Source organism: Cupressus sempervirens, chromosome 5 (assembly GCF_028749045.1).
Source record: "Cupressus sempervirens isolate cs-2001-9-10 chromosome 5, ASM2874904v1, whole genome shotgun sequence".
NCBI classification, from domain to species: domain Eukaryota; kingdom Viridiplantae; phylum Streptophyta; class Pinopsida; order Cupressales; family Cupressaceae; genus Cupressus; species Cupressus sempervirens.
In genome coordinates, this window is record NC_143122.1 from 265,942,206 (window position 1) to 265,957,786 (window position 15,581).

The window sequence follows — 15,581 nt, forward strand, 5'->3', positions numbered from 1 at the left end:
GGTTGAAGTTATGATGTTGTAATGACATATAAGGATCAGCTAAGCCATTGATGAAATAGTGCATTGATGACATACTCTAAGATATAGAGGATGGACACACTGAGACACATGATGTAAGGATTAACTAAGTCCTAGTTAGTGTCGAACACATTCTCAGTTGAAGTCGAGCAAGTTCAACTTTAGTGTGTGCCGAGTGAAGATTAAGTGCCGAGCAGCCTTCAGGTGCTGAGTGAAGATCAAGTGTCGAGCAGTCTTTAGGTGCCGAGCACCAGTAAATAATATTAAGAAGCCAAGTAACATAGAAGGTGCCAAGTATTAGTAAACCAATGATGCCGAGTTTCTACATTATTTTGAAAAGTCGAAGATTCGCCAGATCTGAGCCGACATGGTACTTATCTAGAATTTTGTGAACTAGATAGAAGATAAGAATGATGAGCTGGTGACATAGAATATTATGTAAAACATTTTTAGTGAATTCTAATGGATTTAACATGAAGTTTTTAGATAGAAACAAGATATGGGACAGATACATTGTATCCTACCTAATCCATTGAAACCCTAAAGTTGGAGAGGGAGATTTGAGTAGGAAATCAAGAACAAAACTTCTTTATAAGGAGTTACAGGTCAGAGATCAAGTGTGCATGCATGAGAAGGAGTTGGTCATTGCAGTGCCTGCCCCTAGTCTACATTTTCGAGCTACATTTCTATATCATTGCCAAACTCTTTTAGGCCAATTTATGTTTAATGATTAGTATTATTATTTTAGATATTATCAGATGTTGTTTTACACTTAGTTTATTATATGATGAGATTACTTGGTACTCTATATTTCATGCATGTATGATGATTATTCAATGGTTTCAATTATTGATGATGATTAGTTAGATGGTTTATTATTCCATGTGCTTCTTATGGATACTTACCCCATACTGCATGTGTATGGTGTGCGTGTTGTTTTATTTATGTATGGTGTTTCTGATGTGGTTAAGGAAGGGAGTCGTAGTCACCTGCTAGTCGGGATCTACACGATGCACCACTTCCTGCCATTGTCTGTTTAGCTTAGAATATTGTGTTTGTACATGCATGGATTTTTATGCAGGTTGCAGGTACCAGATATCGACTTCCCTGAATTGTCAGGATGAGCGTACCCTATCGCATTGTCTCAATGGTAAGAGAGGGGAGATAAACTCTTAAGTCCAATTCCTAAACCCTTTAGCCAATTGTCCTAATTGATAATTAGGAAAAGTATCTAAGTTAAGTACCCTCTGAATGCATCAAATGATGTAATTTCGGGATTATAACCTTTTTGTTTTGTTTTAGTATATGCTTTTCTATGTTGGGTTTTCGTATGTTGTTATATGAGTCCTTGATGTGTTTTCTATTAATTAAGTCTAATTAAAAAGATTAATTAATGATTTAATTTAATAGAGAATTATTATGATATCTTTAATATTTAATTAATTGAGAAATTAATTAAATAAAAGAATTAAATTTGGAGATTAAAGTTCAAAGATAAATTTAGAACAGGATAATATTTATTTAATTTAATAATAATATATTTGGAGTTCATTTTTAAATAAATGCTAAATATTATTGTTATTTTAAATTAATTAAATATGTTATCAATTAAGTTCTAAAATAAATTAAAAGTTGAAAGATATTAAATTATTAAGAATTCTAGATCGCATGATCTAAGCATGAGTTTAAATATGAGAATTAAATTAAAATATTAAATTATAGAAATTAATAATGTTATTTTAATTTCTTAAAAGTGCACATAAGATTAAAGTAATAAATTAATTTAAAATAGAAGTCAAGTGGAATATTAAATAAAGTTATTTAATAATTCAACTTAATGTACATTAAAGTTGAATGCAAAATAAAAGAAAAGATAATAAAGGTTAATTTGGAGTTAACTGAGTTGTGCAAAGAGTCTTCTCGGGTAAACGCACAATTAGTGCCCCGATTTGAGGAGAAATTGCTTATCACAACTTTGGGGGTTCATTTTTGAGATATACAAAGCTGGATGAGAATTTTTGGAGAGACAACTTTTGGAAGCGAATTTCATAAGGCTAATACCAAAGAAAGATTTTCGGAAGAAGGTTAGTGAGAGGAGCGAATTCTCTTACAATTCCTGGAGATTGCATAATAGCATCAGGATCAGGTAGGGTCTTGTGTTTTTTATTTATCAATTAAACACGCAATTATCTTTCCTGTCTTCTTCGTGTCTGGGGTTTGTAAATCCGAATTCTCTGTGATGAAAGTTTTAAGCTTTCAATATTGTGAATTTTTTTTAATTGTTCATCAATAATTTCTGTACCCATGGAGACTGGAAGAGTTATTAGAACCCTTGTTTTCTTGATTAAGAAATTAAGATTTAATTGGGTAAGGGTTTTGAATGTAAAATTGAAAGTTCTAATTATATATATATATATATATATATATATATATATATATATATATATATATATATATATATATATATATATATATATATATATATATATATATATATATATATATATTTCCTTGAAGGATATTGTCTTAATAAAAATTAAATAAAACTAAATTTAAAATAAACATTATTTATTTTATATATATTTATTGTTTTAATAAAATTAAATAAATCTAATTTAAAATAAAATAAATTTATTTTATACTTTTATTAAAATCAAAACTGGAGATTTGTTTTAAATATAAAAGAATTTTTTTTAAAAATATATATATAATATATTTAGGGTGGGGCGGAGCCACCACTTCCCACACTTCACACCTTTCCCCACGCTGCCGCAGCAGGTGGACGGCAGGCCGACGGGCCTTTAAAAATGTCGTGATTTCGTAAAAAGTGTATTACGATTCCTCTTTTTTTTTAAAAATCATTTTTATAATTATATATTATTATTGTTAGTTAATTTAAAATTTATTAAACTTTAAATTATATTGAAATTTTATTGTTTATTAATAATTTTATAAATAAATAAATTATTAATAAACATCATATGATTCTTTAGGTATCATTAATTAATCTTATTTAGGTTTGACTTAATTAGGATTAATTAAATTGAAAATTTGTTTAAGCAAATTTAATATTATAACACCGATTTTAATGGAAGCGTAGATTATTATAATCAACAAGGATTATTAATAATTTAATTATTACCTTAGATTGTTTTAGGACTTGACTTAAAATCAATTAAGGGTAATTAGGGGTTTCATTTGGAGATAGGAACGGGATAATTTGTAAAGGTGAACTATGGATTCTATCTATTTAAAACTTACGTTCAACTAGAAACTGAAACATAAACCTTACCTTAACTCAATAATATACTTTCAAATCCAATCTCGGAGACTTGATGTTTTATTTGTGCTTTGAATGTTATGGGGTTGGTTTAGTGTTGACCAGTTTAGGTTGTTACTAGAGGCTTGGGGTTGTGAATGTGATGTCATGATGATTTGGTTTCGATCTTTCTTAACCTGACCATGGTAATGTGATGAAGTGCTCTATGACATGATTGTATTTACTATTTGTTATTGCTTTCCAGTTTCCTTGTGTGAAGCTGAGATGTACGCATTTGAGATACTTGACTTAACCATTTTCAAGTCTCGATCAGTTATATTTGATGACCATTTTGGAGTCTTCGATCAGTATTGTAATTTACTATTGGGATACTTTCTGGTTGCTTATTGGAGAACCATTGGATTTTGTGATCTATCATTGATACCTTCAGTTGCTGATAGAGAATTGTCGTGATCATATGATTGTTATTTGATGCTTATCTGTTGCTCATGAAGAACTGATGTAATTTTGTGGCTTATCTTTTATGATGTTTTTCAGTTGCTTGTATAGGACTGAGGTGGTTTTATTATGATTCTTTGATTTATGTTTTCATGAGCCTGGGGTAGGTTATCTATGTGTAGAGTTGGGAAGTGGCTTGCAATGGGGGTCGGAGCCCTAAGAGGCTGCCTTGAGAAACCCATTGTAAGTCATTTTTAATAAGTGAAAACATTTACACTAAATGAGTGAAAATGAACCTAACAAGATAATTGTATGTTCTCTCCCATGCCTTGAGTGCTAGTACAGACTAGGATGGGGTAGAGAGAATGCTTGGTTACGACCATGCATTCCATAGTAGGCCTCATCAGTATGAGAGGATACTAGTGGCCGCAGGATCAGTAGGGACCCAGGATTCATAAGGGATTGCTTGGGTAACTTCTACGTGACTTTTGTGATAACACTTTCCCGCTTGCATATTAGGTTTCCTACGTGTCTTGTGGTACCTCTGGGATTTAGATGTCGATCTTTTTAGGAACCCTTGAGTTAGAATACTTATAGGATTTCTTGGACTTAGAGAGTATTTATGATTATAGGTTTTGTTATCCTATTTGGGACTTGAGACTATCTCCTCAACGCGGTGGGACTGGACCATTTAGGTTCCATGCGGTCGGGTGGTAGTGCTTTTACTCTTACCATTGAGATCCGTTCCATGGTCACTGTGGCTTGAGTTTTCGTGATTGGCATTTACCTTCACTATGTTCTTGGATTATTATGATGGATGGTTAGATTTTATGATAGATGTTTTATCATTATGGATGTATGGATGTATCATGTATGGGGAATAGTTTCATATATTTTTACTGTACTTTGTATCATGGATTTGAGGATGTTGTATCTTTATCTTTACATATGTATATTCTTTTAAGCCTTTCATACCCTGTGACATGTACAGTGGATGATTGAGCATTCTGAATTAATTTGTTGAGAGGCATTCGAAAAAAATGTATATTATGGACATGGGACTTTTTGATTATTCTTTCATATGTATGTGATAGTTGTTAGACTTAGAATTAATTAAATTTAAACGTGACTCAACGTCTTGGGATCTTTAAGAAATGTAACTTACAATGTATGTTTGTCGATGATTACATGTTATTGCTTCCGCTATTATGTGTTTGATGTGTATGTTATACTTTCTTACTTAAAAAAAAAATGTTTAGCAAACTTAGTGAAACTTTAGGTTAATTCTTTTGGATCCCTTGGCAGGGCGTTACATCTGGTATCAGAGCCTAGTTTCTACATTGGGACCTCTGGGTATATTGGAACGCCACTAGTGTTAACTAGTTGAACAAAAATGTAAACCTTAAACTAAAACTTGAAACTAGTTGAACTGAAACATTATGTAAACTATTAGTTACCTATTTTTCATACTTCAACACTCAGGCTTCAAAACTGAAATTATAGGTAAACTGAAAATTGAAAATATCTTGTTTGCAAAACATGTGTCTTTTATCTATGTGTTTCAGTAGTATGTTTCATGGTTATTTTAGCATCTTATGTCTTGGATATTATTGTAGGATGGTATCTGGAATGAGATCTTCCATTAGAGGTCATAGCCTTGGCCGTGGCAGAGGCCATGGACGAGGCAGAGATATTAGTGTTCATGAGTCTATCCACGAGAGCCCCATTCAAGAAGAGAATAGGGAAGAGCATGTCAGTGAACATCAGGAAGAGAAGCACGGAGAGGGACATGCTGACTCTAAGGAGGTTGATCTGAGGCAAATGATGTGAACCCTTATTGATCACTTACCTCCTGTTCTTGAGCAAGATAGAGCACACTAGGTAGGACATGAGCATAGACATAGGTCTAGGAGTCCTCTGAGGGATCGACATAGATCCATAGTATCTTCTCAGATGAAGGACATTCAGAGGTCCAAGATCAAGCCCTTTAATGGGCAAGGTTCTAGGTATATAGCTGAGCAATGGCTTATTGCCCTTGACAGGGTTTTTTCTATGCAGGACTTTGACAGTAATGTCAAAGCAAGATTTTCCATTACCAATCTAGAGTTATTTGGGGCCACCTAGTGGACTATTGAGGAGAAGAAGTTGGGCATTAACATGGGTAGTGTCACTTGGGAGATTTTCTTGGAGAGTTTTCATGAGCAATTCCTACCAGAGGAATGGAAGCAGCATAGAGCAAATGAGTTCCATAACCTGAGACAGTTCACTATGACCGATGTAGAGTATGAGCGCAAGTTCTATGAGCTCATGCCTTTTTTGAAATTCAGTGACAACCCAGCGCAGTTGGCACAACATTTCATTCGAGGCTTGAACAACCATTTTATTGGGGGTGTTAAGGTATTTGAGCCTAAGACCCTCAAGGATGCGGTACATCGAGCTATCCTGGTAGAGCAGAGTGTCAACTTTGGGCAAGGGGGTTTTGTGGGAGCGCCTACTATAGTAGGATCTAAGGGCAACCACAACTCCAGTGGAATCAGGAAGCCTCCCTTGCCTAGGAGGAATCAACATTCTCAGCAACAGCCTTAGCAGCATAAGGGATTTTACCCTCAGACATAGAGTGGTGGTGGTGGATCCAACTCTAGGATCAATCGCAATGCTCAACGTAATAAACAGAATCAGCAATCTCGGCCTGCACAGAGCAGCCAGTCTTTTGCTAGCAGGGGTAGCCACCAGTGGTCGAATGCACCACCTATAGGGAGAGGATTTGGTAGAAGCACGGGATGTTATTCGTGTGGACAGATTGGTCATATTGCAGCGTACTGCCCACAGTGAGCATCTCAGTATTCAGGACCTAGGCCAGCAGCATCTGAGCCTACAGTCAGAAATGCAGGTGGATCTCATAGAGTTTTTACAGCGGTGGATCATCGTTAGGTAGACCATCAGGGGATAGTAGTTGAGACTACAGGAGCTATCCGAGGTACACCTCTCTCTGTATTATTTGATTCAGGTGCTACAGATTCGTTCATTTCTCCATCTCTAGTTGATAAGTGTAAGCTGGAGTCGGTTAAGCAAGATCATGGTTGGCAAGTGGAACTAGCCTCAGGCACTAAAGTTTCCACAGATTCTATAGTTCATAAGTGTGGACTTAGCATAGGAGGGTTTGAGACTTCAGTCGATTTTTGAGTTATTCCTCTTGGCTCCTATGATGTGGTCTTAGGTATGGATTGGCTTGGCTCTCATAGGGCTAGTATAGATTGTAGAAAGTAGACCATTATGTGTCAGGATGACCAAGGGAAGGATGTTGAGATTGTGGGGATACCGAGGCCTATATCCCTACGGATGATCTCTGCTATGCAATTAAAGAGAAGCTTTCGTAAGGGATGTCAGGTATTTGTCGTTACAGTAAATGAGCTAGATGAGGAAGACTCTACAAGGAAGACCCTAGATCACCCTATTTTATAGGAGTATGCTGATGTTTTTCCGAGTGAGATTCCAGGCATGCCTTCGAAGAGAGACATTGATTTTAGCATTGAGCTCACTCTAGGAGCGGAACCTATCTCTAGAGATCCTTACCGTATGACCACTCAAGAGTTAAGTGAGTTGCGTTTGTAGTTAGAGGAACTTTTGGCCAAGGGTAGTATTCGACCTAGTGTATCACCATGGGGAGCTCCAGTGCTCTTCGTGAAGAAGAAGGATGGTTCTTTGCGCCTTTGCATTGATTACAGACAGCTGAATAAGGTGACAATAAAGAACAGGTATCCTTTACCAAGGATTGATGATTTATTTGATCAGATCAAGGGGGCTACAGTGTTCTCTAAGATTGATCTTAAGTCAAGATACCATCAACTTCGAATCAAGGAGGCTGATATTCATAAGACCGCCTTTCGAACTCGCTATGGGCATTATGAGTTCATAGTGGTACCCTTTGGACTGACGAACGCTCCATCAGTTTTCATGTGCTTAATGAATGGGGTGTTCCATTCCTATCTTGATAGATTTGTTCTTGTGTTCCTCGATGATATTCTAATATATTCTAGGTCCCAAAAGGAACATGAGAAACATTTGAGTTTAGTTTTGCAGTGCTTGAGAGATTATTAACTTTATGCCAATGCGGCAAAGTGTGATTTCTTTCAATCAGAGATACAGTATTTGGGACACGTTATTTCAGGCGAAGGTATCTCTGTAGACCCTGCAAAGATCCAGGCAATAGTAGATTGGCCTGCACCCACTACTGTGTCGAAGATTCGTAGTTTCATGGGTCTAGCTGGTTATTATCGCAGATTTGTTCAAAACTTCTCCAGAATAGCACACCCTATTACCTCCCTTCAGAGGAAAGGAAAGAAGTTTCTTTGGACAGAAAAATGTGTAGAAGCATTTCAGGAACTCAAGGAGCTTCTGACTAGTGCACCGATCTTAGCAGTACCTGATCTAGAAGGTGATTTCATGGTGTGTACGGATGCTTCCCTTGAGGGTATTGGAGTAGTTCTAATGCAGAATGGTTGAGTGATTGCTTATGAATCATGCAAACTCAAGGATCATGAGTTGAATTATCCTACACATGACCTTGAGTTAGTAGCAGTAGTTCATGCCTTAGTGAGATGGAGACATTTCTTGTTGGGACACAGATTTGAACTACATAGTGATCACTATAGTCTTCAGTACATATTCACGCAGCCTAATCTGAATGCTAGGCAAAGGCGTTGGAATGAGTTTTTGTGCGAGTATGACTTTGAGGTAAAGTATATCCAGGGGAAGGAGAATGTTGTAGCTGATGCTTTGAGTCGCAGGAAACATGTGATATCATCTATGACTCTTAGTGTCGATTTGAGGTGTCAAATACTTCAGGCACTCCCCACTGATTCATGGTATCTGGAGGTGTGCAGTGAGATCAATTCAGGGAGACCCTTGGAGGGTAAGTTTTCAGGCTATGTCCTTGAGTCAGATGGCCTTTTGAGACATTCAGGAAGGATCTATGTGCCGCTACTAGATGAGCTTCGCATATTGATCCTATCAGAGGCCCATCATGCACCTTACTTGGCACATCCAGGTGTCAAGAAGATGCATGCAGATTTGCAACGTTTATTCTATTGGTCCGGGATGAAGCGCAACATTGCTAATTTTGTGGCTAGATGTCTTGAGTGTCAGAGAGTCAAGGCAGAACACCAACATCTGGCAAGACTTTTGCAACCGAATCTCATTCCTTCATGGAAGTGGGACATCATCTCTATGGATTTCATAGTAGGATTACCTATGACTCCTTGTCGTCATGATGCTATCATGGTCACCGTTGACCGATTGACTAAGGTGGCACATTTTACACCAATTAGGTCTTCCTACACTGCAGCTTCAGTAGCTAATGTCTTCATGCATGACATTGTGAGACTACATGGTATTCCCCGAAAGATCATTTTGGATAGGGATCATGTTTTCACTTTCGCATTTTGGACATCACTACAGCATGATCTTGGAGCACAGTTGAATTTTAGTTCAACATATCACCCAGAGACAGATGGGCAAATAGAGAGAGTGAATCAGGTTCTCAAAGATATGTTGAGGATGTATGTGATGGATAGGCAAACTCATTGGGAGGACTATCTCTACCTAGTGGAGTTTGCTTACAACAATGGGTATCACAGTTCTATTGGCATGGCACCTTTCCAAGCCTTATATGGACGCCCTTGTCGTACACCTTTGAGTTGGGATAGCCTTGAGGATCGCATCCTGTTGGGTCCAGAGATGCTTCGTGACATGGAGCAACAGGTGGTGCATATCCGAGAGCACTTGACAACGGCACAGGATAGGCAGAAGAAGTATGCTGATGCACATAGGACAGATAAGCAGTTTGCTGTGGGTGAGAAGGTTTTCTTGAGAGTGCATCCGCGGAAGAGTCCGATCCGTTATGGAAAGGGCTCAAAGCTAGCACCTCACTTTTTGGGACCATTCGATATTCTTGAGAGGATTGGTCCAGTTGCTTATTGTCTTGCTTTACCGCCCAGCCTTGCTCGCATTCACGATGTTTTCCATGTTTCAATACTTAGACAGTATATCCCTGATGTTGTACATATTCTTGATTGGAATGCATTGCAGGTAGAGGACGGGCAGCTGGCTTTGGAGCCAATTCATATTCTGGAGCAGCAGGAGTTGACCCTCAGGGATCGAACCATAGAGCAGGTAAAGGTCCAATGGGACCCTACTGATGACTCTTCAGCTAGATGGAAGGATGCATCTAGATTACGGGATTTATATCCCTATTTGTTTATAGGCTTCCAGGAGTAAGCCTAAGTCTAGGAGGGGTGGATGTAGTGCCTGCCCCTAGTCTACATTTTCGAGCTACATTTCTGATATCATTGCCAAACTCTTTTAGGACAATTTATGTTTGATGATTAGTATTATTATTTTAGATATTATCAGATGTTGTTTTACACTCAGTTTATTATATGATGAGATTACTTGGTACTCTATATTTCATGCATGTATGATGATTATTCAATGGTTTCAGTTATCGATGATGATTAGTTAGATGGTTTATTATTCCATGTGCTTCTTATGGATACTTACCCCATACTGCATGTGTATGGTGTGCGTGTTGTTTTATTTATGTATGGTGTTTCTGATGTGGTTAAGGAAGGGAGTCGTAGTCACCTGCTAGTCGGGATCTACACGATGCACCACTTCCTTTCATTGTCTGTTTAGCTTAGAATATTGTGTTTGTACATGCATGGATTTTTATGCAGGTTGCAGGTATCGGGTATCGACTTCCCTGAATTGTCAAGATGAGCGTACCCTATCGCATTGTCTTAATGGTAAGAGAGGGGAGATAAACTCTTAAGTCCAATTCCTAAACCCTTTATCCAATTGTCCTAATTGATAATTAGGACAAGTATCTGAGTTAAGTACCCTCTGAATGCATCAAATGATGTAATTTCGAGATTGTAACCTTTTTGTTTTGTTTTAGTATATGCTTTTCTATGTTAGGTTTTCGTATGTTGTTATATGAGTCCTTGATGTGTTTTCTATTAATTAAGTCTAATTAAAAAGATTAATTAATGATTTAATTTAATAGAGAATTATTATGATATCTTTAATATTTAATTAATTGAGAAATTAATTAAATAAAAGAATTAAATTTGGAGATTAAAGTTCGAAGATAAATTTAGAACAGGATAATATTTATTTAATTTAATAATAATATATTTGGAGTTCATTTTTAAATAAATGCTAAATATTATTGTTATTTAAATTAATTAAATATGTTATCAATTAAGTTCTAAAATAAATTAAAAGTTGAAAGATATTAAATTATTAAGAATTCTAGATCGCATGATCTAAGCATGAGTTTAAATATGATAATTAAATTAAAAGATTAAATTATAGAAATTAATAATGTTATTTTAATTTCTTAAAAGTGCACATAAGATTAAAGTAATAAATTAATTTAAAATAGAAGTCAAGTGGAATATTAAATAAAAGAAAAGATAATAAAGGTTAATTTGGAGTTAACTGAGTTGTGCAAAGAGTCTTCTCGGGTAAACGCACAATTAGTGCCCCGATTTGAGGAGAAATTGCTTATCACAACTTTGGGGGTTCATTTTTGAGATATACGAAGCTGGACGAGAATTTTTGGAGAGACAACTTTTGGAAGCGAATTTTAGAAGGCTAATACCAAAGAAAGATTTTCGAAAGAAGGTTAGTGAGAGGAGCGAATTCACTTACAATTCCTGGAGATTGCATAATAGCATCAGGATCAGGTAGGGTCTTGTGTTTTTTATTTATCAATTAAACACACAATTATCTTTCCTGTCTTCTTCGTGTCTGGGGTTTGTAAATCCGAATTCTCTGTGATGAAAGTTCTAAGCTTTCAATATTGTGAATTTTTTTCAATTGTTCGTCAATAATTTCTATACCCATGGAGACTGGAAGAGTTATTAGAACCCTTGTTTTCTTGATTAAGAAATTAAGATTTAATTGGGTAAGGGTTTTGAATGTAAAATTGAAAGTTCTAATTGAAAATAAATAATGTTTATTTTAAATTTAGTTTTATTTAATTTTTTTTGAGACAATATCCTTCAAGGAAAAAATATATATATATATATATATATATATATATATATATATATATATATATATATTTTTTCCTTGAAGGATATTGTCTCAAAAAAAATTAAATAAAACTAAATTTAAAATAAACATTATTTATTTTATATATATTTATTGTTTTAATAAAATTAAATAAATCTAATTTAAAATAAAATAAATTTATTTTATACTTTTATTAAAATCAAAATTGGAGATTTGTTTTAAATATAAAAGAATTTTTTTAAAAAAAATATATATAATATATTTAGGGTGGGGCGGGGCCACCACTTCCCACGCCCCACACCTTTCCCCACGCTGCCGCAGCAGGTGGTACTGTTGCGCAGCAGCAGTAAGAAGTACTGCTGCCTGCGGCAGCAGTAACACCTGCGGCCGTAGGTGGATGGCAGGCCGACGGGCCTTTAAAAACATCATGATTTCGTAAAAAGCGTATTACGATTCCTTTTTTTTTTTTAAATCATTTTTATAATTATATATTATTATTGTTAGTTAATTTAAAATTTATTAAACTTTAAATTATATTGAAATTTTATTGTTTATTAATAATTTTATAAATAAATAAATTATTAATAAACATCATACGATTCTTTAGGTATCATTAATTAATCTTATTTAGGTTTGACTTAATTAGGATTAATTAAATTGACAATTTGTTTAAGCAAATTTAATATTATAACACCGATTTTAATGGAAGCGTAGATTATTATAATCAACAAGGATTATTAATAATTTAATTATTACCTTAGATTGTTTTAGGACTTGACTTAAAATCAATTAAGGGTAATTAGGGGTTTCATTTGGAGATAGGAACGGGATAATTTGTAAAGGTGAACTATGGATTCTATCTGTTTAAAACTTACGTTCAACTAGAAACTAAAACATAAACCTTACCTTAACTCAATAATATACTTTCAAATCCAATCTCGGAGACTTGATGTTTTATTTGTGCTTTGAATGTTATGGGGTTGGTTTAGCGTTGACCAGTTTAGGTTGTTACTAGAGGCTCGGGGTTGTGAATGTGATGTCATGATGATTTGGTTTCGATCTTTCTTAACCTGACCATGGTAATGTGATGAAGTGCTCTATGACATGATTGTATTTACTGTTTCTTATTGCTTTCCAGTTTCCTTGTGTGAAGCTAGGATGTACGGATTTGAGATACTTGACTTAACCATTTTCAAGTCTCGATCAATTATATTTGATGACCATTTTGGAGTCTTCGATCAGTATTGTAATTTACTATTGGGTTACTTTCTAGTTGCTTATTGGAGAACCATTGGATTTTGTGATCTATCATTGATACCTTCAGTTGTTGATAGAGAATTGTCGTGATCATATGATTGTTATTTGATGCTTATCTGTTGCTCATGAAGAACTGATGTAATTTTGTGGCTTATCTTTTATGATGTTTTTCAGTTGCTTGTATAGGACTGAGGTGGTTTTATGATGATTCTTTGATTTATGTTTTCATGAGCCTGGGGTAGGTTATCTATGTGTAGAGTTGGGAAGTAGCTTGCAATGGGGGTCAGAGCCCTAAGAGGCTGCCTTGAGAAACCCATTGTAAGTCATTTTTAATAAGTGAAAACATTTACACTAAATGAGAGAAAATGAACCTAACAAGATAATTGTATGTTCTCTCCCATGCCTTGAGTACTAGTACAGACTAGGATGGGGTAGAGAGAATGCTTGGTTATGACCTTGCATTCCATAGTAGGCCTTGTCAGTACGAGAGGATACTAGTGGCCGCAGGATCAGTAGGGACCCGGGATTCCTAAGGGATTGCTTGGGTAACTTCTACGTGACTTTTGTGATAACACTTTCCCGCTTGCATATTAGGTTTCCTACGTGTCTTGTGGTACCTCTGGGATTTAGATGTCGATCTTTTTAGGAACCCTTGAGTTAGCATACTTATAGGATTTCCTGGACTTAGAGAGTATTTATGATTATAGGTTTTGTTATCCTATTTGGAACTTGAGACTATCTCCTCAGTGCGGTGGGAGTGGACCATTTAGGTTCCATGCGGTCAGGTGGTAGTGCTTTTACTCTTACCATTGAGATCCGTTCTGTGGTCACCGTGGCCGGAGTTTTCGTGATTGGCATTTACCTTCACTATGTTCTTGGATTATTATGATGGATGGTTAGATTTTATGATAGATGTTTTATCATTATTGATGTATGGATGTATCATGTATGGGGAATAGTTTCATATATTTTTACTGTACTTTGTATCATGGATTTGAGGATGTTGTATCTTTATCTTTTCATATGTAAATTCTTTTAAGCCTTTCATACCCTGTGACATGTACAGTGGATGATTGAGCATTCCGAATTAATTTTTCGAGAGGCATTCGGAACAAATGTATATTATGGACATGGGACTTTCTGATTATTCTTTCATATGTATGTGATAGTTGTTAGACTTAGAATTAATTAAATTTAAACGTGACTCAACGTCTTGGGATCTTTAAGAAATGTAACTTACAATGTATGTTTGTCGATGATTACATGTTATTGCTTCCGCTATTATGTGTTTGATGTGTATGTTATACTTTCTTACTTAAAAAAAAAATGTTTAGCAAACTTAGTGAAACTTTAGGTTAATTCTTTTGGATCCCTTAGCAGGGCATTACAGTCATAAGTGTAACCATGTGAAGAAACCAAGAGGAGTAAGAACAGAGCATCAAGACTCTAAATTGATTGAGTGAACAAAGAGAGCATTGGCATAATGAGTGGAAGAACTCAAGGAGATAGATCTTGAAGGGTGAACAAGCTGTTAGTACTGCAAGGGAGGAAAGCCAAGTAAAAAAAAGGATTGAAGAGCGATATGAAATCTACAAGGTTGAAGTTGCAATCTGTATCAGGTCAAACCCCTTCTAATACTTTCTTACCATTGTATTAGATATTGAAACCCTACATTGCTAGGTTAGCTTAACAACTAGGTGGATAAGCCTTAGGAAAAGGATAAAGAGATCCCCAGGAGAAGGACAAAGAGATCCTCAGGGGAAGGATAAAGAGATCCTTAAAAGAAGGATAAATAGATCCTTAGGAGGAGGATAGGAGATCCTTAGAGAGGGATGAAAGATTCTTTTGAGAAGGTGATGAAAAATCCCATGGATTTGGGTGAGCCTAACAGCTCTATGTAAATCCTTTAATAGGGTGATATTTCAAGTTGAATGTTCTTAAATCCTTTAACAAGGTCACATTTAACAATGTGTTATAGCCTTTAACAGGGTAGGCCTTTAATGAGGCAAACCATCAGAAGTGGTTGAAATCAATTGCACAGTTATTTTGTGGGTATCATCCCCACTCTAGTTTCACCTTCTTATTCCTAGAGGGTTTATGGATTATCAAATCCTTAGTGTTATGGTGTGATGCATGTTTACTTTTCATGATTGTTTAATGTTCAATTGCATGCATGATAATTTTAGTTATGTGCAATTAGGGATTTGTAGAAATAGAAAAAAATTGTATTGGACATCACAAGACCTTGGATAACTGATTCACCCCCCCTCTCAGTTATTCTAAAGAATTCTAACAATTGGCATTAGAGTTCACTGCTGATTTGTTTCAAGGTACTAGCATTAGGAAGATCAAGATGTCCAAGAGAGAAGTTCCCAAGCTAAACAAAGATAACTTTGTTGCATGACAAAGTTTGATGAAGCTACACCTTGGATCAATAGGAGACTATGCATAGACCTCAATCACAGTTGACCATGTAGACCCTGTAGGACCCCTCACTGTAGATGACATG